Source organism: Ceratotherium simum, chromosome 24 (assembly GCF_057802395.1).
Source record: "Ceratotherium simum simum isolate JZ-2026a chromosome 24, ASM5780239v1, whole genome shotgun sequence".
Classification (NCBI taxonomy): Eukaryota; Metazoa; Chordata; class Mammalia; order Perissodactyla; family Rhinocerotidae; genus Ceratotherium; species Ceratotherium simum.
Genome location: NC_141923.1, coordinates 19,810,595 through 19,830,876, shown reverse-complemented (window position 1 = coordinate 19,830,876; position 20,282 = coordinate 19,810,595).

The following is a 20,282-nucleotide window of genomic DNA, read 5'->3' as shown; positions in this document are numbered from 1 at the left end:
AAGAAAACTATGAAAAATGTACTTTCAAAGGACAGAACCATGTATATTTAAGTTAGATAAATCCATTTAAAATGAGGTGGTTCAGTCATTTATCATAATTCAAAAGTATAATAAGATGTCCTCATGTGAAGGCACAGTGTGTGTGGTCTATTACACACTAGTATTTTCTTTTTAAATTTTAAGTCACTATTAATTTAGGTAAGCAATTACTCGGGTCCTCATGGAGAGCTGTAAATTTTTGTTTCTTTTCCCCCAACGAACCTTGAAAAATCACTGTTCTCTAAGATACTGTCATTTGTGTCTTATTTGAGCTATTAATCATCTTCATTGATTTTGGATGAACTATCTCTTTAGCAGTTACGTCTATGCCAAATTAATTTCACATCAAACATATCTCCCTGACAGTATATCTTTCATCCATATCCTTGACTATAGGTTTATATGATTTTTATCATAATTTACTCTGCACTCGACCCTCATAAGATTTTTTTTCTCATTCTCACAATCTCATTCTCACAATTCTCACATGTTTTACCGTTTGACTCTAAGAATCTCATTAAACTGTTTCTAAGTCACACGTTGCAAATCAGAACTGATTGTGCTGAATTCAGAACAAGCCTAAAATGTCCCTAAGGAAAAAAGTGACTCTTCAGGAGATAATGAACACAGCTTCCTACTCTTACTAATACGTTTACAATCCTGGACTTGAAATTGAGATCCAAATTTTATTCAATATTTTTGAAGTAAAAATGCATATAAACAGTTTTGATATGCAAGCTGCCGCTTTTTAAAAAACTTGAAAAAATTTTTACTCTCTTTCCTGAATTGTGTCCTTTGCTAACTACCGAAAATAAGAAAAGCAAAAGGGGAAATTAGATCAAGAAACGGAGAGAGAAAAATAGATTTTTGGAGAAAGGGAGAGAGAAAAAGGGAGTGGGTTGGGCAGGTAACATTTCAAAATGGTTAAAGTTCAATAGTTAGAAGCAAACATTAACAACATATAAATATCCTTTGATAACTGTGAGAGGGAGGCAGGGGGATGCCTTAAACATCTCAGCTTATACATAATGGCCCACACAAACTACATTAAAAGAACATTACAGCTGTTTCAGGAAATTCACAGTTCAGGGTGAAATATACCATATGTCCTCGATACCTACACACAGCAGGGTGCATTAAGACAGCCATTAGGCCGACTCCCTGTTGTGCCTAGGTACTGGAGTACATATGGTGCTGTTCACCCTTGACTAACATTTCCTTCCTTTCATTGTTTCCTGCAGCAACTTGAACGTCTTCCGAGTGTGGTTCTCCAGTCTAAGGAAAGTAGTCCTCACCAACAACTGTCCCCCACAACAACACACACATATGCATAAGCTTCTTCTTGCTCAGTGATTTTTCTCTATATAACATACTGTACTTGGCATACAAACCTGTGACTAATCAATCTGGGAATAAGTCAAACATGTAACAACGACAATATTGCTATATGTGGGCTGCAAAACGGAACAAGGTCTTATCTCTAAAGTTGGAAACGTTATAGATGATAAGAGAGGAAACAGCCAAGAAAGGTGGTTAACCAAGAAGGATTAGTAGGAATGATATACAAGGAATTCACTATTTGCTTCACCACCTGAAGGAAAATGCATCTTCTCAAATTCATTCTTAATATTCAAAAAGCCACTTTGCATGAGCCTGCTGAAGCTAACTGTACAAGAATCATGTCTTTTTTTTCTCTCGCGCACAAACAAATGCTACGTCTATATGCTCTCCTGATTTTCAGCAGGAACGACAACAGGAGAAAACAAACTGAAATATGGAAACAAATTCAAACGCTCTAGCAGTCATTGTCACTTGATTCTACTATGGCTATCTGCCTTTCTTCCTTGTTTACAGAACCTAATGTAGTTGACGTATGTCTCCTTCAGGGAGGGTGATCTTATCCCAACCTCAAGATTCAATCTGTGTTGTTTAACCATAAGCATGGGCTGTGATACAAGCCAGTGCCGTCTTAGGGTTTCTGCAGAGAATGCTCCTGGGAAAGGCTGCTTCACTATTAAAAAGTAAGTCAGGGGCTGGCCCGGTGGCGTAGTGGTTAAGTGCGTGTGCTCTGCTGCTGGCGGCCCGGGTTCAGATCCCGGGTGCACACCGAGGCACCGCTTCTCCGGCCATGCTGAGGCCGCGTCCCACATACAGCAACTAGAGGGATGTGCAACTACGACATACAACTATCTACTAGGGCTTTGGGGAGAAAAAGGGAAAAAAAAAGGAGAAGGATTGGCAATAGACGTTAGCTCAGGGCTGGTCTTCCTCAGCAAAAAGAGGAGGATTGGCATGGATGTTAGCTCAGGGCTGATCTTCCTTACAAAAAAAAAAAAAAGTAAGTCAAAGCAAAAAACAGTCTCTTCTGGTGCATCACATCCCCATGCCTGTTGCGATGCCTGGAACTCTGGCAGCCATCTTGAATGCTGCAGGACAGTCATTGAAACAGAAAGAAGGAAGCAAACCTCACTTTGACCCTTGTCGACATTGTTGAGGCCCTGATTAAACCAAACCTTAAACTTCTGACTACCACTTTTTGACATATATTTAAATCAGTTGAACTAAGTTGTGATTTTTTTTTTCCCTACCAAAGATATGCTAAGGAATATGAACACATATTCTGACCATATTTGTTGAAGACTGAAGTTTAATGTATTTCTCATTTAAACATAGTGGTAAACTTCCCCCAGATAGCCAAAGCTTGAAATGTCTACATTTGACGAATATTCAGTGTAAGAAATATTGTATAATTCTCCTCGGTTTCTCCAGTGTGTGAGACTGGGCTAACACATTTTTTGCTCTTTTCTTTCACAACTGGAATATTTGTATAAAGAGATAAGCTACACTCTATTTAAATTGCATTTTAAGAAAGTACATTTATCATATTTTTAACCACTTAGCCTTTGGAAATAATGCAAAGCTGCCTTCAATCATATTTAGTTCATTTTGGTTGGTCAGAAGAAGAGGAGAAAAACTAAAATACTTCAGCTTTTTTCCCTCACTTACTTACCCAATGATCTAATCCCAACTCATTTTCCTCTCACCAAATCCCTAAAGAAATAGTGCTACATGGAGAAAGCATAGAGAAAATGGAAAAGGACAGAAACAGAAAAGGTAGCAAGAAAAAAAAAAAATTGAAGATTGAAGAAGAAAATTAGACCAATGGGAGAGGTCAGAAAAGGTGCTACACTATCTTCAGGGGGACATAATCGCAGAGCTGCTGCATACAGTGTATAACCTGCACGTGTGCTTGGTCACCCAGGAGAAAGGCTCATGGACACCTACGGTGAACTGAGAGTATGTCATCTGTGTGTTTTAAGGGAGAGTCCTGGTGGGGAAGAAACACGAGGCAGCTTGTAGCAGAACAAAGGCAAGACCCTGGAGGAAAAGGAATGGATTGAAGTTGAAGTTCTGCTAGTTTTTTCTCATTGTGTGGTCTTGGCTAATTTACCTAACCTAACCTTTAATTGCTTATGAAGACTCCTTCATAGGAAGAATCATATTTAAGCAGAGTATTGTGGGAAGACTAAATGAGATCGCCCACATGAAAAGCACATTGAAATGCATTATGCATATGTTCAGCAAATCCTCCAATCTCCTGTCTCAGCAGCCCTGAGGTGAAAAGCTCTGAGACTCGCCATTTCCTGTGAGCTGGTGAGTTTTCCAGCTAGGGTGCAAAGACTTTCACCAGGATTGGCCCAGAGTATTTGATGAGAGAAAATTAAAATGAAAACATCCTAAGTTTATTTAACTATCTTAACTTTCCCAAAAATATATTTTTTCCGTGTCATATATGACCTATCCTTAAGCCACTAGGAGTCTTCTAAATCAGATATTCTCCCCACTTTCAGAGCAGAACCTAGTCATGAGAAATCAGGCATCTTATTTAAAACAATCTGCTTATTGACTGAGAAAGAATTAGAGCCTATCAGCTGATTCTCAGCCCAGAAAAGATTCAACAGGTATTTTCAATGGGGCAGAGGGAGCTATATTTGAGTCACTGGTATAGAAATATATCAACCTCACTTTTGCCAAATTATCCATTCAATAAGTGTCAAGTTCCATTACTGTCATTCACTCGAGGTGATAAGAGGCAGATAAGTGCTATATCTCCTCTTCCCAATAACTTTGTTATCAAAAGGTATGTGAGCCCAGGTTATGCTGCATCTAAGACCAAAAAACCCCAAATCTTAGAGGTTAAATTAACAAAGGCTTATGTCCATTGGAGGTTGACTGAGGGCTCTGACCTTATCCTTGTCGTTCTCATTCTGGAACGCACACAGACAGACAACAAGTAAATGGAACACTGTCATAGTCCCAAGCAGAGGTCAAAGGGAAAGAGTCCTAGAAGGTCTTAGAGCAGCAATTACATCTTGGTCAAGAAGTGACTCTCACAGCTTACTCACCATAAACACCAAGGTGTAATGTATCATGGAAGATGAAGAGCCAGAACTATTCAGTGCAAGGCATTAAGGATTGCCTCCATATTCCACTATGAAAGCAAGTCTTTGAGACAGTTGCCAAACAGGTAAACATATATTAGCAATCAGGCACAAAATCAGTCATATGATCATTTATTTATTTTTAATTTTTTTGTAATCCAGTCAATTCTATGATCAGGTCAGAAGACATAGTCCTGCATGAAGCAGGGAGAACATAAAACCAATGAATCTCTAGACCTGACCTAAAAGTTTTAGCTTGCTCAGCTGGCTGGATTATTTGAGTAGTATGACCTAAATAATAATAGTGGTGGGGCCAATGACATATCTTGAATGAATTCACTTAACCCATACAAAGTTTATTTCTAGCAAACTATATACTAATTAACAAAACCTTGTTGTAGATTCCAACAAGGATCTTTGAAAAACTTGATAGCCCCTTCTGGCAGCGGATTTCCATTCAGGGCACATCAAATGCAGACTGACAGCTCTGCTGCAAAACAAGTCACCTTCAAACTCAGTAGCATCCGACAATAAACTGTATTTCTCTTGCGTCTATAGAGTTCAGCTCATCTCAGGTTAAGCTCCTCATCTAGCTGTGGGTTGGCTCTGCTCCACATGTCTCTCCTCTTTCTCTAGGAATAACAGACTGCCAGGAGTGTCCTTCTCTGACTATCACAGAAGCACAAGAACTCAATCAGAACATGCAAGGTGTCTGGAAACCAAGGCTCAGAACTGGCACACTGTTACTTCCACCTCCTTCACTGACATGGCTAAGGCCAAAGTTAAAAGGTAGGGAAGTTTTCCCCGATCATGGTGGAAGGTTATTACAAAGTTACACAGCAAAGGCATGGATATGAGGAGGGGTGCAGAATAATTACGGTCATTGCTATGATCTAACACATGCCCCTATGGAACGGACAAAAATGAACTCACGTATTCATACATCACTTTGCTTTTCATACTAGGTTTTTTTGTGTGTGTGTGTGAGGAAGATTAGGCCTGAGCCAACATTTGTTGCCAATCCTCCTCTTTTTCCTGAGGAAGATCGGCCCTGGGCTAACATCCGTGCCCACCCTCTTCTACTTTAAAAGTGGCATGCCTGCCACAGCACGGCTTGGTAAGTGGTGTGAAGGTCCACACCTGGGATCTGAACCTGCGAACCCTGGGCTGCTGAAGAGGAGTGCATGAACTTAATCACTACACCACCAGGGTGGCCCCTCTGACTAGTTTTTAAGTTTCAAAATTCCCACTGCCTACAGTAGAGTCTGACATGTGCAGAATCCCACCACCTGACTCCTAGCTAAGGTCTCTGACAATCACTGCTTTAGTAAAATCAGTGTTTTCTGATAGCTCTAAAAGGTGTTGAGCAGAACAAAGGAAATTAGACCATCCTTCCAGCAACTTGGAGTAGAATAAGGACTCAAGATAAAGGACTCAATTCTATAGCTATTTTGAGTTAACATCAAAGAAAGTCAATCCTCAGATCATGAAACAAAAAAATGATATGCCTTTTTGTCCCCTTCATGTATAAAATTATACAGATGACTTACATTTGTTTGACCACATACCTGCAGTTCTTCCTTTGCAGAGACTAGATTAATAGTAAAAAGGGAAAAGGTTCCCTGTGAGATGTTTAAAAATCAGTGAGTTGGAATGTTGCTATAGAGTATATAACTTCAGAAAGAGTAAAACGATTCTAAAGAGAATTTTAGCTTTGCCTGATATCTGGTCAAATTGTCACCATAAAAGCCTGTTGGTGGGGAGGCGGGTATGCAGAGTGACAAAGTGCTAAGTTCTCCTGAGCAGAGAGTCTTAGAATAAGTTAGAATAATGCATGTGGTTATCTTGAAAACGGTAAGATGTATCATCATTTTCTCTGAATTTTGTTAAGCAATTTTAGAGTTTATTGGCAGCAGATAAAAGCTGATATCACAACCTGGTCCATGTTGGTTTCTGCCATGCAAAGGAGATCTAACGGTGATTTTGTACAGGAAGCATATGCCTTCTTAATTACACAAAGCATTAAGTTACTTACAGAAGAATCGGGAACCATATGGCCTATTAGAATCAGAAGTCAGAAGGTAACAGGGTAAAGAATTTCTGTGCTTTCTAAGTAAACGGAGAGGCCATGCAATAGGAGGTTCTTTTTACAAACTAGGAACCAGTGCAGAATTTCATCTTTTCATTTGGCTCATTCAAAAGCTCTTTACATTATGCTAAGAATGGCTCTGGAAGTGCGAGAGCCACTTTGATTGTTTTGACCTAATTTGTCGTATCTCTGGAACAGCTGTTATTAGATTGCATCAGGATGTCACTGTTTATTTACTCACCAAGTCTGGGTTCTTCTAGGTCAAGGGCTCCAGCTTATGTAGCTAGGTGTATCTCTCCTCAGTCTTAGCACACTCTTACTGAAGGGTAAGTTGTCTCTGCTGTCTCTAAGACTGGATGAAGTTTATCCCAAAGCTAACATTATATTCCTATAAAGAATGTCAATATTTTGTAAAAGGAAACATTTTTATGACTATCATTCATCTCCTATATATAGTGGATCCTGATGAGGAAGGATAATTGAATGATCAGAAAGTATGTGCTGCTTTAGAGGGTAAAAATGGACCAAGTAACTTTATTTTGAATTTGATATCTATACCAGGATTGACTTTTATTATTTTTTTTATTTATATTTTGTGAGGAAGATTAGCCCCAAGCCAACATTCGATGCCAATCCTCCTCTTTTTGTTGAGGAAGATTGGCCCTGGGCTAACATGTGTGCCCATCCTCCTCTATTCTATGTGGGATGACGCCACAGCATGGCTTGACAAGTGGTGCATCAGTCTGTGCCCAGGATCCGAACCTGCGAGCCCTGGGCAGCCGAAGCGGAGAGTGCGCACCCAACTGCTACGCCACCAGGCTGGCCCCTATGCCAGGATTGACTTTTAAGACCTGTTTTTCAAAAATGACTTTAATAAATCATTTTAATTTCTAAGTCACGAGAAACTTCTATTTACTGTACATTCCCAAGTGCATAATGTTGGAACAAGTTTTGTTCTAGATTTTACAATATCTGTGTGGTTATGGTCCTTACAAAGATGCAGACACAAAAAAGAAAGTGACCCTTGATTTTAACCCTGAGTTTGGTGGTGAAAAGTTAAAAAGGGTCAACGTGCTGCCTTCTGTTTTGCTTTGCAAAGAGTGCCTGGATTGGGGACAAGCTGAGAAAAGCCAAACCACCATATGCCCCATCAGATAAAGGACTTCACTTACTCTTTCACAGTCTTTCACTAAGTTCAAGGAGATATTAGAAATACCTTCTTGGGCCTTTATCTTATATTCAGTGCTTCTTGGAAAAATCAAACTTGTTCTTGTCCTAAAACATCAAAATGACATTTTAAAACAAAAGAGAGAATTTAAATGGATATCACTCATCCTTTAAATAAATAAGGACAGAAATAATTTAAAATTATCATTTTTCAAAGTTGTGAGATTAAGTAACCTTTTTAATGTCAAAAATATGTCATGGGCCATCTTACATAATAATCATAATTTTAATATATGTTAAATAAGAAAATGGATGATGGTAAAAAACGTCTTGAAATCAACAGTTCTTTGAAATCAATGTATAATTTCATTAACTACCATATAATGAAAATACATGTTTCAACATTTGTAAAAATAGTGTGTGTGTACAATATATATACAAGCAGACAACTTTTAGTATGCATATACTTTTGGAGACTGCTTGTAATAATTTTGATGTCTGTCCCCTCTCAAGGCTCCACATGTTAAGCTTCATTGAAAGGGAGATGTGTAAGAAAGTAGTACAAAGACAATATTTTGTTCAAATGTGGGAATTTATTGATTATATCTTATTGATTTTACCAAATGTAATCATAACACTTTTAGTGGTTCCATTTCACTGGATTTTAAGTCACGAAAAGAGTCTCTTCCCAAAATGAATTCCCAGGTCCACTACTACACTAGCCCCTGCCAAACAAGCCCAGGGATCTCAAGGTACGCCTGTGGGTATTGCATTTATATACATATTTGAGAATAAAATTTAAAGGGCAGTGGGAATCCATGGTGATTTTCCATGTGGTCCCCATACTGGATAAATCTCAAGGAGTAGAAAATTAGGGAAGGAAGTGAAGAGTTACAATGAAGTACATGTGGAAAGAGTTTTCTCAAATGTGAAAAAATAAGCACATTATTTAGTACTAGTATTGTTTTTTAAAATGAGAAATTTATTTCTCAATTTTATTTTATTCTCAAACATATATTTCATTCTCAAATTTATTTTCTCAATTACAGGGAAAAAAAGGCTTTATAAATTTAAGTAATTAAAAGACAAAAATAAAACCAAATAAGCATAGAATTGAAAGCTTATGTTACGTTTACCATAATAACATCTTGTAGATGTTATTGTATAAATAAAAATTTATGGCGTACAAAGACCTCCATAATTTGTTTTGAGCCCTGTGTTCCATTTCTGCTATTATGTGCCATATCCTGCACTTTGGGTATACCAAACTACAAGCAGATATCAGAATTAGCCTCCTTATCCCCACCTTCACACCTGCTGTGCCTGGAATTTTCTTGGTAACTTTCTACTCATATTTCAATCCCAGATCAAATGACCCCATTTCACGAAGCCCATCCAGGCTTTTGTGAACATTAGTCACTGCACCTCAGTACACAGTACCACAGGCGACGTCTACTATCACTGCTGCAACGTGGAAAAGTCAAGATTCCTCACTCTCCTCATTAGATTTTAAGCCCCTAAATATAGAGAAATGCTTCATTTATCTTTGCATTTCCAGTGCCTACCACATAATAGGCCCTTTAGAAGCCTCATTATGTATTTGAGACCAAACTGGATAATTTATAATAGATGGAAAGCACATATGAAAGATATCAATGTTTGCAAATATCATACAGTTTTTAACAAATTAAATCAAAAAAGTGTAGAAAATTTCCAACTCCTCTATTCTAAAATAAAACAATATTTTTCAAAGGAAAGACATATTTAAATCTGCATATAAGTAATACAATCAGGCTATCACATTATGCCTCTATAAGATCATTTTAATATACTAGCATTGATATTTATCTTTCTAATGTAAAGTGCTAGCTTCACTCATAAACTCCCTGAGGGTACAGTCCATGCCACAGAACTTTATGTCTCAACAAACCAACTCACTAACCCACAAAAATAAACACCAATAAAATCTTATGTTATTCTTGATGATATGTAAATTGACATGTGTTCTCTAATTTTTGTGTAACCTAAATAACTGTATGACGTTGTTCTCTTCTTTGGATGCCGTAATGTTCTTTAGTTCAGTTAATCATCACAGAGTGTTTGCTCCCTTTGTCTAAATTCCTTTCCTAGGCCATTTTGCTGAGAATATTTTAGTTATATTTAAGATTCAGCTTACCCCTTCCCAAGCAAACTGTCTCAGGTCATCTCCATCCTCCACCTCAAACTAAGTTAAACACTCCCAACTCTGTGTTCCCACTGGACTAACAATATGTACATCTTTGAATTATAATTGTTATCTCAAAATACTACTCCCTTCCTTGAAAGGGGCCATGTGGTCTTCATTTGTATATCCCTAGAGCCTCACACAGTACTCTGCATATTGTAGATTCTCAATAAATGTGGGTTTAATGAACTAATGAATGGATGATATTAAAGACAAGTGCACACATCACATCAGTTTGCTGTGTCATTTCAGTAGCCTGGTATGAGTGTGTAAGCAGAAAACTGTGAGCAAGATCAAATGTATAAATGCTGCTTCCAAATTACTGTTTGATCACTTCATACTGCCTGAGTCTTAAGCATATGTGGAAGTCCCCTGGACACTGTAGGATCTCAATAAATAATAAAAATGATGAAAAAGTTATTTTACTAAATTGACTACTTATTCTAAACCTTGATCTTTTTGAGAAAAACATATACACATCAAAGTAAATATCATTGACATAATTAAAATTCAAAGATCAAAAATGAATTCAGGGCTATTATACCATACATTATTAGGAGATAAATACCCTTGCTTGCATGAAGTGCTATAGAAATTGGGAAGAAAGTTCACATTTGCATATCAATGTGCAAGTCACCAAAAAGAACAGTTATAGAAAGAAATCTTTACCTATCATAAGAGGACAAAGGGAAATTCTTTGAAACCATATTGTTTGGTAGAAGTCACGAAACGGCTGAATAAAAATGGCATGCATGTTCCTCTCAAATACACTTATTATAAATAAACCAATCTTTAAATGCGGCCCAATTGTTACCTTATCTTTCATCAATCTGCAACACAGCTAATAACAGAAGTTAAATACTTTGGCATTGGCTTAATTCTGAGGTCTCAAACTAACGGCCAGCAAACGATAGGACTTATGGATACATATTTTTTGTACTTTGTTACATCAAACAGTTTAAAGAGCCCTGAACCTAGAGAGATGACAACAAAATCAGCCAAGAACCTATTGTCTTGTAAGGTGCTGCCGCATCTGCCTGTCCTTGATGTGAATTTGAGTTTGTGACCGCTGGCTTAAATTCTACTTCTGTTTTATATTTTTAAACAATGGTGGTCAAAGAATAGACCTGCTTCCTCTTTTCTCCTTTGTCTTCTTCCTCTCCCAGACTCCTAATTGTTGCAGTTGTGTGCAACTGTCCTGGATGCTCTTTTATTCCTCCTTTACACTCACTTCTGTTTTTGAAGTTTTAAGTATCCTCTCAATGCTGATGACTCCAGATGGACTTCTCCATCGCAGACCTCTCTTTAGGTCTCTACCATATACTCATCTTCATACTTACATCTCTTTTAGAAACTTTTATGCATCTGGAATGCAGCATGTCTCAAACTGAACTCTAGGTTTTCTTTCCTCAATTCTCCACCACCTGTAATGTTCTTCCTAGTGTTTTTCCTTTCCATTAAGGACAAATCCAGGGGCTCTGGTGATCATACTAAAAATCTGGGAGTTATGTGCATCTCACTCTCCTTAAGCCCCTACATTCAATCCACCAAATCTTAATTGATAATAAACCTCCAATCAGAAAGAGAATCCATCCACTTTTTCATCTGTATCTGTCACTAGTTGTGTATTAGTGGTCAAGATTCTCCAGAGTAACAGAACCAACAGGATGTGTGCGTGTGTGTGTAGAGAGAGAGTGAGAGAGACAAGAAAGACAAAGAGAGAGAGAGATGGAGAAAGACAGAAAGAGAGATAGAGAGCTTGAGATACATTTTAAGGAATTAGCTCATCTGATTGTGGGGGCTGGCAAGTCCAAAATCGACAGAGCAGGCCAGCAGGCTGGAGACTCAAGGAAGAGGTGATGTTGCAGCTCAAGTCCAAAGTCACTCTGATGGAAGAATTCTCTCTTCCTTGGGGGAGGTCAGTCTTTTTTCTCTTAAGGCCTTCAACCCGGCTGGATGAGGCCTACTCACGTTATGTGGGGTAACCGGCTTTACTCAAAGTCTACTGATTTAAATATTAATTTCATCTCAAAATATACATATCTTCACGGAAGCACGTAGAATAGTGTCTGGGTCTAGCCGAGCTGAAACATAAAATTAACTGTAACAGTCTCTATCCCTGCCACCATTCTTCTAGGTAATTTGTAAACTAACCAACTAGTTACCTTACTTTCATTCCCCTTACCTCTAGGCCAATTTCCACAATGTAATCTGAATGATCCTTTTCAAAATGCAGATTGGATCATGTCACTCTACCCTGCTTAAAATATTGAAATGGTTTAAAGAGGAGTTAGAAAAAATCAAAGCCATTGTAGGCACTACCAGTCTGGTCCTGCCTGCCCCATCATCATTGACTCCCTCCATTTTCTCCCTTGGAATCCAAACTCTACCTCTATTAATTCTCTCTCAGATCTTAGAATGCTTTATATTCTTTCCCATCTCAAGGCCTTTAAATATGCCCCTTTTGCTTAGAATGCTTCTCCCCAACACTTCACCTAGTGAACTCATCCTCATCCTCCAGCAGTTGTTTAAATGCCAGTTCTCTAGCCACACAAAAGGCTGTCCTTCATATCTCCCATTATACCATGTATGTCTCTTGCTAGCATTCTCACAGCTTATTAGAGTCACATCCTTTGTTTATGGAATTGCTTGAGGCCTATTACCACCCACACACCCCTCTATGTTCCAACTCCATCCCCCACTGCTACACACAACCTGGTCAATTCCATGAAAAACAAAGACTGTTTTGTTCATTGTAATTTACTTGGTGTTTGGAACAACATCTAGTATATAATAAACACTCAAAAGTGGTCATTGAATGAATTAGCAGATAAATAAGTGAATGAATAAATAAATATTATCATCTTATGGGGTTAAAACCATTGGGGAAAAAGAAATGTTTAGCGGAAAACTAGTTAAAACCCATTTTATATAGGGGAATTTTGGAAAATGTTACAACAACAACCATTTCTTCCCACGATGTACTACATTTGCATGTCTGTGTCCCATCACAGCCGCCTCCTGAAAGATAAGAAATTGTGGTGTGAGGAGATTGTCACTTGTCCAAGGTGACAGAAACATTCAAATAAAGAACAACAAAATCACTGACCACAATTTTATCAGTCAACAAACAAAATAAAAACCAACCTGAAAATGGTTAATATTTACTGTTATTGATAAAACTATAGTGAAGACATGGTCAAGTGTGTCAGCAGAATATAACTGAATTCTGAAGGGAGAACGTGGTGCTGAACAGTCTATTTCTAAGTCCCCCATCATCCAGACAGTTTCAGGCTCTACAATGTGTGGCCATATTCAAATGAAGTCCATTATTTTGCTGAGAAACAGGAAGAAAACACTTCTAATTTCTGTTCTTTTTATATAAGCTTTATCAACTTAAGTAAAACGTTAAAAGCACCTCATTACCTATTTTCCTCTGGTCTTGAAGTTATAAATTAAGCAAAAAGATTCTTTACATCTATTTTCTCCACATTTCTTTGTTCATGTCAATCAAGTAAGATAGAATTTGACCAAGTTCTACCTCAATTCTAAACAGAAAGGGTTTAAAATTTATAAATAAATTTTATTAGGGCTCAGATTCCATTCATGGAGAGAAAAATAGGCTTGTTGACTTAATTATAGAGCAATTACTTGCCAACGTTTATTCCAATCCATCTTTAACAGTTTAGTTAAAAGCACTGTCTTAGACATATATATTTTTTATTCTGCTTACATCTCAAGATTGGAATGAGAAATATTCTCTAACAAACACTGATATTTCCAAACTAGGAATTGTTTGCTCTTTTTGGTGTTTACGAATGCTTTGTTGGCAAATGTTGAACTTCTTATCATAAACATTCCTGAATAATGCAGTGGCAAGAACGTATTTGAGCTGTTTATCTGTGTTAAACTCTGCAATTTTTTCCTTATCCATTACAACCAGAATGCCAACTTCTTAGTATTCTCTTGCCTCACAGCTTTCTGTAAAGAAAATAGGAGAAACTACCTACAGACAATTTTTTTTTCACTGTAAATACCTGAACTCATTGAAAAGAGTAAGCCATTGTCTCAGAAGAAGTAACAGAAGGAAATCAAATATCTTGAAAGAAAGAATGAATTATATGGGTAATAAATTATCATTATAAAATATTCAAACACTTTGAAAATAATTAAAGAAAAATATGAAAACTTCTCTTCTTTCCTCTTAGTGGAAAGCACTGTCTAGTTAGTGTTCATCTTTCTAGTCCTTTCCATGCTTATGCATAAACATGTGTACGTTCATGTATACATATTTTTATCTAAATGAGCTCACACTACATATTTTTCTGTAACTTGTTATGAGTTGAACTGTGCCCCCCAAAGGATATACTGAAGTCCTAAGCTCCAGAACTTGTGAATGTCACCTTATACAGAAAAAGGGTCTTTGAAGATGTAATCAAGTTAAAATGAGGTCATTAGGGTGGGCAGTAATCTAATGTGAGTGGTGAAGAAACAGAGATACAGAGACACACAGAGAGAATGCCAAGTGATGACAGAGGCAGAGACTAGAGTGATGACTACAAGCCAGAGAATGCCAAGGATTGCTGGTGCTACCAGAAACTAGGAAAAGGCAAGGAAGGATCCTCCTCTAGAAGCTTCAGAGCGAGCGCGGCCCTGACAACACATTGGTTTTGGACTTCTAGCCTTCAGAACTGGGAGAAAATAAATCTCTGCTGTTTCAAGCCGCCTAGTTATGGCAATTTGCTATGGTTATCCTGGGAAACTAATAAACTTGTTTTTTCACTAATAAGCTTTGAACAATATGTCTAACTTCCATAACAGTGGCTACAGCTCTTCTCTATTTCTTGTACAATTACACTTACTGCAACACATTTTTGACACAGGTTTTTGCTCAAAGCTAGTGAATGGCAAGCACATTTTCAGGTTTCTTTGTGAACGTATTTCATGGTTTAAAGAAGGCATGCTTTGCCTATGGTGAATGCACTTGAACATCAAACATTGCAAACAGGTGCCGAAGCTTCCAAGTTGCATGAACGTAAACACAGCCAAACGTATGCTCCCAGACATTCATTTCAACAACCTGATGAACTTACTTATAGTACTTATATTTTTTTCCCTCTGAAATTTAAAACTGCACTAAATCAGCCTATCACTAGTAAGTTATTTGTGGATAGCAATCATTCATTCTCTCTCTCTCTCTCTCTGTCTTCATTTCTTTCCTTATGTTTTTTGTTGAAGCATAATGCACAGGTCATATGGGTACCAACTGAACAAATTTCCATAAACAAAACACAGCCATATAATGAGAACACAGACCAAAAATGGAGACATTATCAGCACTCCTGGGGCCATTCTCTTACCCCCTGTAGTCACTGCCACCACCAGCCCCAAATTTGGGGTTTTATCTGTTATATCCAAAAATTGTTTGGTAATTAAATCTCATCTTAACCTCAATATTTCTAACCATTCTAGCCACTAATCCACCAATCCTACTGGGCCCTTCTTAATTCTCCCACTCATTTCATGCCACTCGCCATCTCCCACTCTGTACTCCAGCCACAGGGAGCCACCACCATCCCAGAAATCCACCTTGCTTCCTCGTGCCCCTGAATCATTGCTCTCATCATTCTTTGTATCTTAAATACCATTCCCCGCTCTCAGCGCACCCTCATCCTATTCTCTCCTTTTTTGCCTCACTAGGTTGCACAGATCTTTAAGCACCACTTCCTTCAGACCTCTTTCCCTTCCCTCTCCATGACTATGTCAGGGGCCCCTTCTAAGTTCTTCTTGAGAACGTTTTTCTATATCTTTATTGTAGCACTCATCACACTTTAAGAAAATTGCCTGGATCCTTCTGTTGACTGCTAACTCCAAAAGGGCATCAGAATAAACTGTTGACCAAGCAAAGCCAAGGTTATTAGCATTCTGCCATTAGGGACAACACCATCTTTAGAGTCTTTCTTGTGTCTCAGAAGGGAGAAGTCAGGAGCAGATATTTATCGAGTTTTGGAATCTGGGTGTAAGTAATTGAAGTCAGGGAACTGACTGGGACTGGACCAAGTTTGTGATACAATAGTTAAAGACTGGTACACACAGAGAGGTGAGGATCTTGTCAACAGTCTTAAAAAGTAAATAGTTGTTTGATAACTGACCCTTTTGCCCAGATGAGCAACCTATGATCCTGAGATGCAGGCTTATTTGCTCAGAAGAGTAATCTCTTGATCAACTAAATCGAGTCGCAGGAATTTCTTGAAGGAGTAAAGTTAAGAGTTGCCTTGCAGTCCGTGTTGGGTATCTAGTCCTGTTGAGGTAGGTTGTCAGGTGACCTGATACTGCAGTACCTCCAGGAATGGGGCACCTCCTCCCACGACTCTGGTTGTGAAATGCAGACTTGAGTTTCCTCTTCACCACCCCGTGTGCCTGTTTAGCGCTACTCCTCCACCAGCTCCTCCTCGCTCGTGAAAGTTGTCTTTTCCCGCTGGCCTATCTATGATTTTTCTCTCTTCTCATGAGGTTCTACACTTCTTAGAGCCTCCAAGATTAGTGGGATTTTTTTTCCCTCTCTCATTCTGTCTCAGGGCGCAGCTTGGCGTAGAAAGACCAGCTTTAGTTTGAATACATCAGCGGCTCACCTGGTGGTATTTTTCAACCGTATGTGTGTACATTAGCACTTACTACCAGGTACTATTGTCAGCCGGAAGACATAATATGTTAGCTTTGATCATCACAACAACCCCAAGTCCAGAAAGCATTATCATCCAGTTTTAGGGAGGTGGCATCTTCAGATAAGACACCTAAGTAAGTGTCAGGGCTGATGGTGCAGCTGGCTTCCGGGCTCATGGTCTCACTTTCTGTCTTCCTTTCTTTTTTAAGATAAAATAGCTAAAATTTTGGCCTCTTTATTGATCTTGGGTCATATATGATAGACTAAAGAAAAAAACAACACTAAATTTTTCTTCCATCTCAGATGCTCATGAAGTGCAAACTTCCATGGTACATGGCATACAGCACAGTCTTGAGAGTGGATCCCACAGAAAATATTCGTGTAAGGAAAACAAGAAAGATGCTATTTGTTTCACATTACATAAACATCACTTCAGTTACCTAATCAAGACACTTATTTTTTAAAAAATTCATCCGTGATGGAAAGCACTATCATGTTTTTTGGGTGTCATTCTCAATCTAATTATAGCCAAAAAGTCTAGAAATAACTGAAAACTAGAAAGTGATCGGAGTGCTAAGGCTGCCTATGGCTCTTGCTACAACATAGTTGCCAGTCTGATTTGAATGTCTAAAAAGAATGACAGGAATTATTGGGTTCTGCTTGATTTGAAGAGAACTTCCAGAAGGAGGTGGAGGGCCAAGAAATCCACCTGCCTCCTTGATGGCAGCTCACAAAGGGGCAAGGCCAAGAATCTTCTGGATGTTCTGTTGAATTGACATGATACAGAGAACACACAGGGAGATGAAGGTGCCCACAGTCAAGCTATGTGGAGATACATAATCTCAATTCTCACTTCTCTAACTTTTTGACTTCACGGTCCTTGAGGGCAGGCACTGTATGATGTCCACTGTGACACTTTGTTTCAACTTACTACTTATGTCAGTAAATTAATAAATATTACAAATATTAACACTCTAAGGGAGCAGGGTTTGAGGTGAGTAAAGGCCACTGTGGGCTACCAATTAACCTGAGACTATTATACTGAGAACCACTGCCAATATCTAGTTCCTCTCTCAGAAGTACTGAGCAGGGGAAAATGGAGTATATGGTGAATGTTGAGAGAGCCAAGCCCAAGGCTGAGACTAACAGTCAATGCTGTGGAGAGAGTGGGTTGAAGGGAGGTTGTCTTAGATGTCATAGGTCAAGAGCAAGCATGAGAGGCAGACAAAGCCATCCAGAGCCGGGAAGGGTGTAACAGCTGAGGGTTACCACCTCCCAGACACTAAAATCAGACAACTATTCAAAAGTACGAAAGCAGCCACCACCTGGTGGGGATGAGCAGATCTGGAAATCCAGGGCATATTGGCCTCAATGGCAAGCTTCTTTTACTTTTCCACTATAAGTATTGTTCAAGCTGTAACACATTCTTGGAGCTTTGCCCTAAGAAGCCACATTGTTACAGCATCACATCTGACAACTGCTAAGAACTTTCCACTTTCCCCATAAGGAAAAATCCCTGTCTGTTCTATATCCTTCGTGATTAAAACTTTTAAAACCCAATTGTCTTTGTTTCAAACAAGGAGGACTTATGAGACCCTTATAAAAAATTGGGATGTGTAGTCTGCAGAGACTATTAAAAATTTTAGGATTTTATTCATGCCAAGGAGGAGACCAAGTTTCAAAAGCCAATGTTCTTCATTCAAAGAACTGCACATTTTATAACATAGTTATTTCCCACAACAAATATGACAATAAAACTCGATCAGCGAGTGATACTATAGAGTGAGACATGTATGAAGAAGAATAGCGTCTACAGTTTTATTAAAAATGCATATTAACCCAGATTAAAATTACATGGGCTATCAATCCTTTTATTTCAAAGAGTATGCTGAATGCCAGCTGGGTTCAAAAAAAAATTACTTTTTTTCCTCCCTGCTAAGCTCTAATGTTGCAAGCTTCACCAGGTGCATGAGGGACTTGATCTGTCCCTGGGGAATGGAGAACAGGCCACAGACAGAAGTTAGACACCTGAGCTGAGTCCCGGGATGGCTCAAAATCAACTCAACTTGCCTTCAAAACTGGAAGTGAATGTTTTTCAAGGTGTGGTTGTCAATGCTCACAGCTTGGCGCCTTTCTTACTATCCGGTCAGTTATTGCAGAAAAACATACAAACACAATACAAAGAAGAGAAAATGCCACCCAGAAGTCAATCAGCCCCAGACAACGGGAGAGAGGAAGCCAGCTATTTGATGTAATTAGGTAACTGTCTCAGGTAAAGAGATTTGTTTAAGCTATGTCAATTACCTGAGTGTGAAGATTTAATTCTACACCAAAGAGCTCAAGTCAAAGTTAACAAGGCATTAATCTATTAATTCAAACTAAACGTTAAGAAGACTGAGTTTGACTCTAAGACCTGATATTTTGATTAGTGCAATGAGGCAGGAGCTCTGTTTTAATTTCTTCAATGATGTTAAATTTGACTTTATTGAACTAAAGGGACTGAAAGTTTCTGATCCCAGTAAATCACGGTCATGTAACTGAGATTTTGAAGTTAAAAAAAAAAAACTCTATATAACAATAAAATCTGAACTTCTACTATAGCAAAAGTGTCATTTTTCAGTCTCTTATTTATGCAACTGACCCAAATACATGAAATATTACACAGTTTCTAAATAAAAATAGTTCAGGCACTGTTTCTCCTGAATAGAATATTTAAAACTGTCTCAAAATTTCTCAGACATTTAGAATTTCTCTGATTTCTCAATTTCGGATTTTTTAGGAATATAATATTCTAACAATTAAGAGATGTTTCCTCTAGTAAGACCCCCATAGTGTCAACACAATTTGTACTTTGTGAAGCTTCTTTTATGTTAAGAATTTTCCACAACTTCAGCTAAGCAGAATAACCCTATAGGGAGAAATGTATTTTTGGAATTCCCCAATTTTTTCAGAGGAATTTGAGGAAATAACCATTTCTGCCTAATTATATTTGTAATTAAACATTGCTTTGTGGAATAATTGATATTTTTCAAGATATTTTTATTTTTATCTCTTTCTTCCTGGTAGTGGTAGTATAGTAGCAGTGGCATAGCCATGAGGTGGAAAAGTAGAAGTGTACCTTTGAAAGTGTTCAGATTTAACGAGTCTATGACACAAATGTAAATATGACTCCAGATTTCCCTAAATCAAGAGAAACCATGACCTGGACCAAATCTTTCTCTTTTTTTCCATCAAAGCTAGTTTTGTTTCTTTTGTTTGTTTGTTTGTTTTTTTTGAGGACGATCAGCCTTGAGCTAAGACCAATGCCAATCCTCCTTTTTTTTTTTTTTTTTTTTTGCTGAGGAAGATTGGCTCTGGCCTAACATCCATGCCCATCTTCCTATACTTTATGCGGGATGCCACCACAGCATGGCTTGACAAGCGGTGCACTGGTCCGCACCTGAGATCCGCACCTGTGAACCCCGGGCTGCCGAAGTGGAATGGGCGAACTTAACCACTATACCACAGGGCCAGCCCCAAAGCTACAGTTTTTATCAGTTGGTGAGGCCATGATAAAAGGAAGAAAACGTCAGAAGTGTTTAGAAAATGACAGGTAAATCAGTAATTGTTGGAGGAGGTCATCAAGACCTCCCTTCCCATAAGCATTCCCACTCTAGG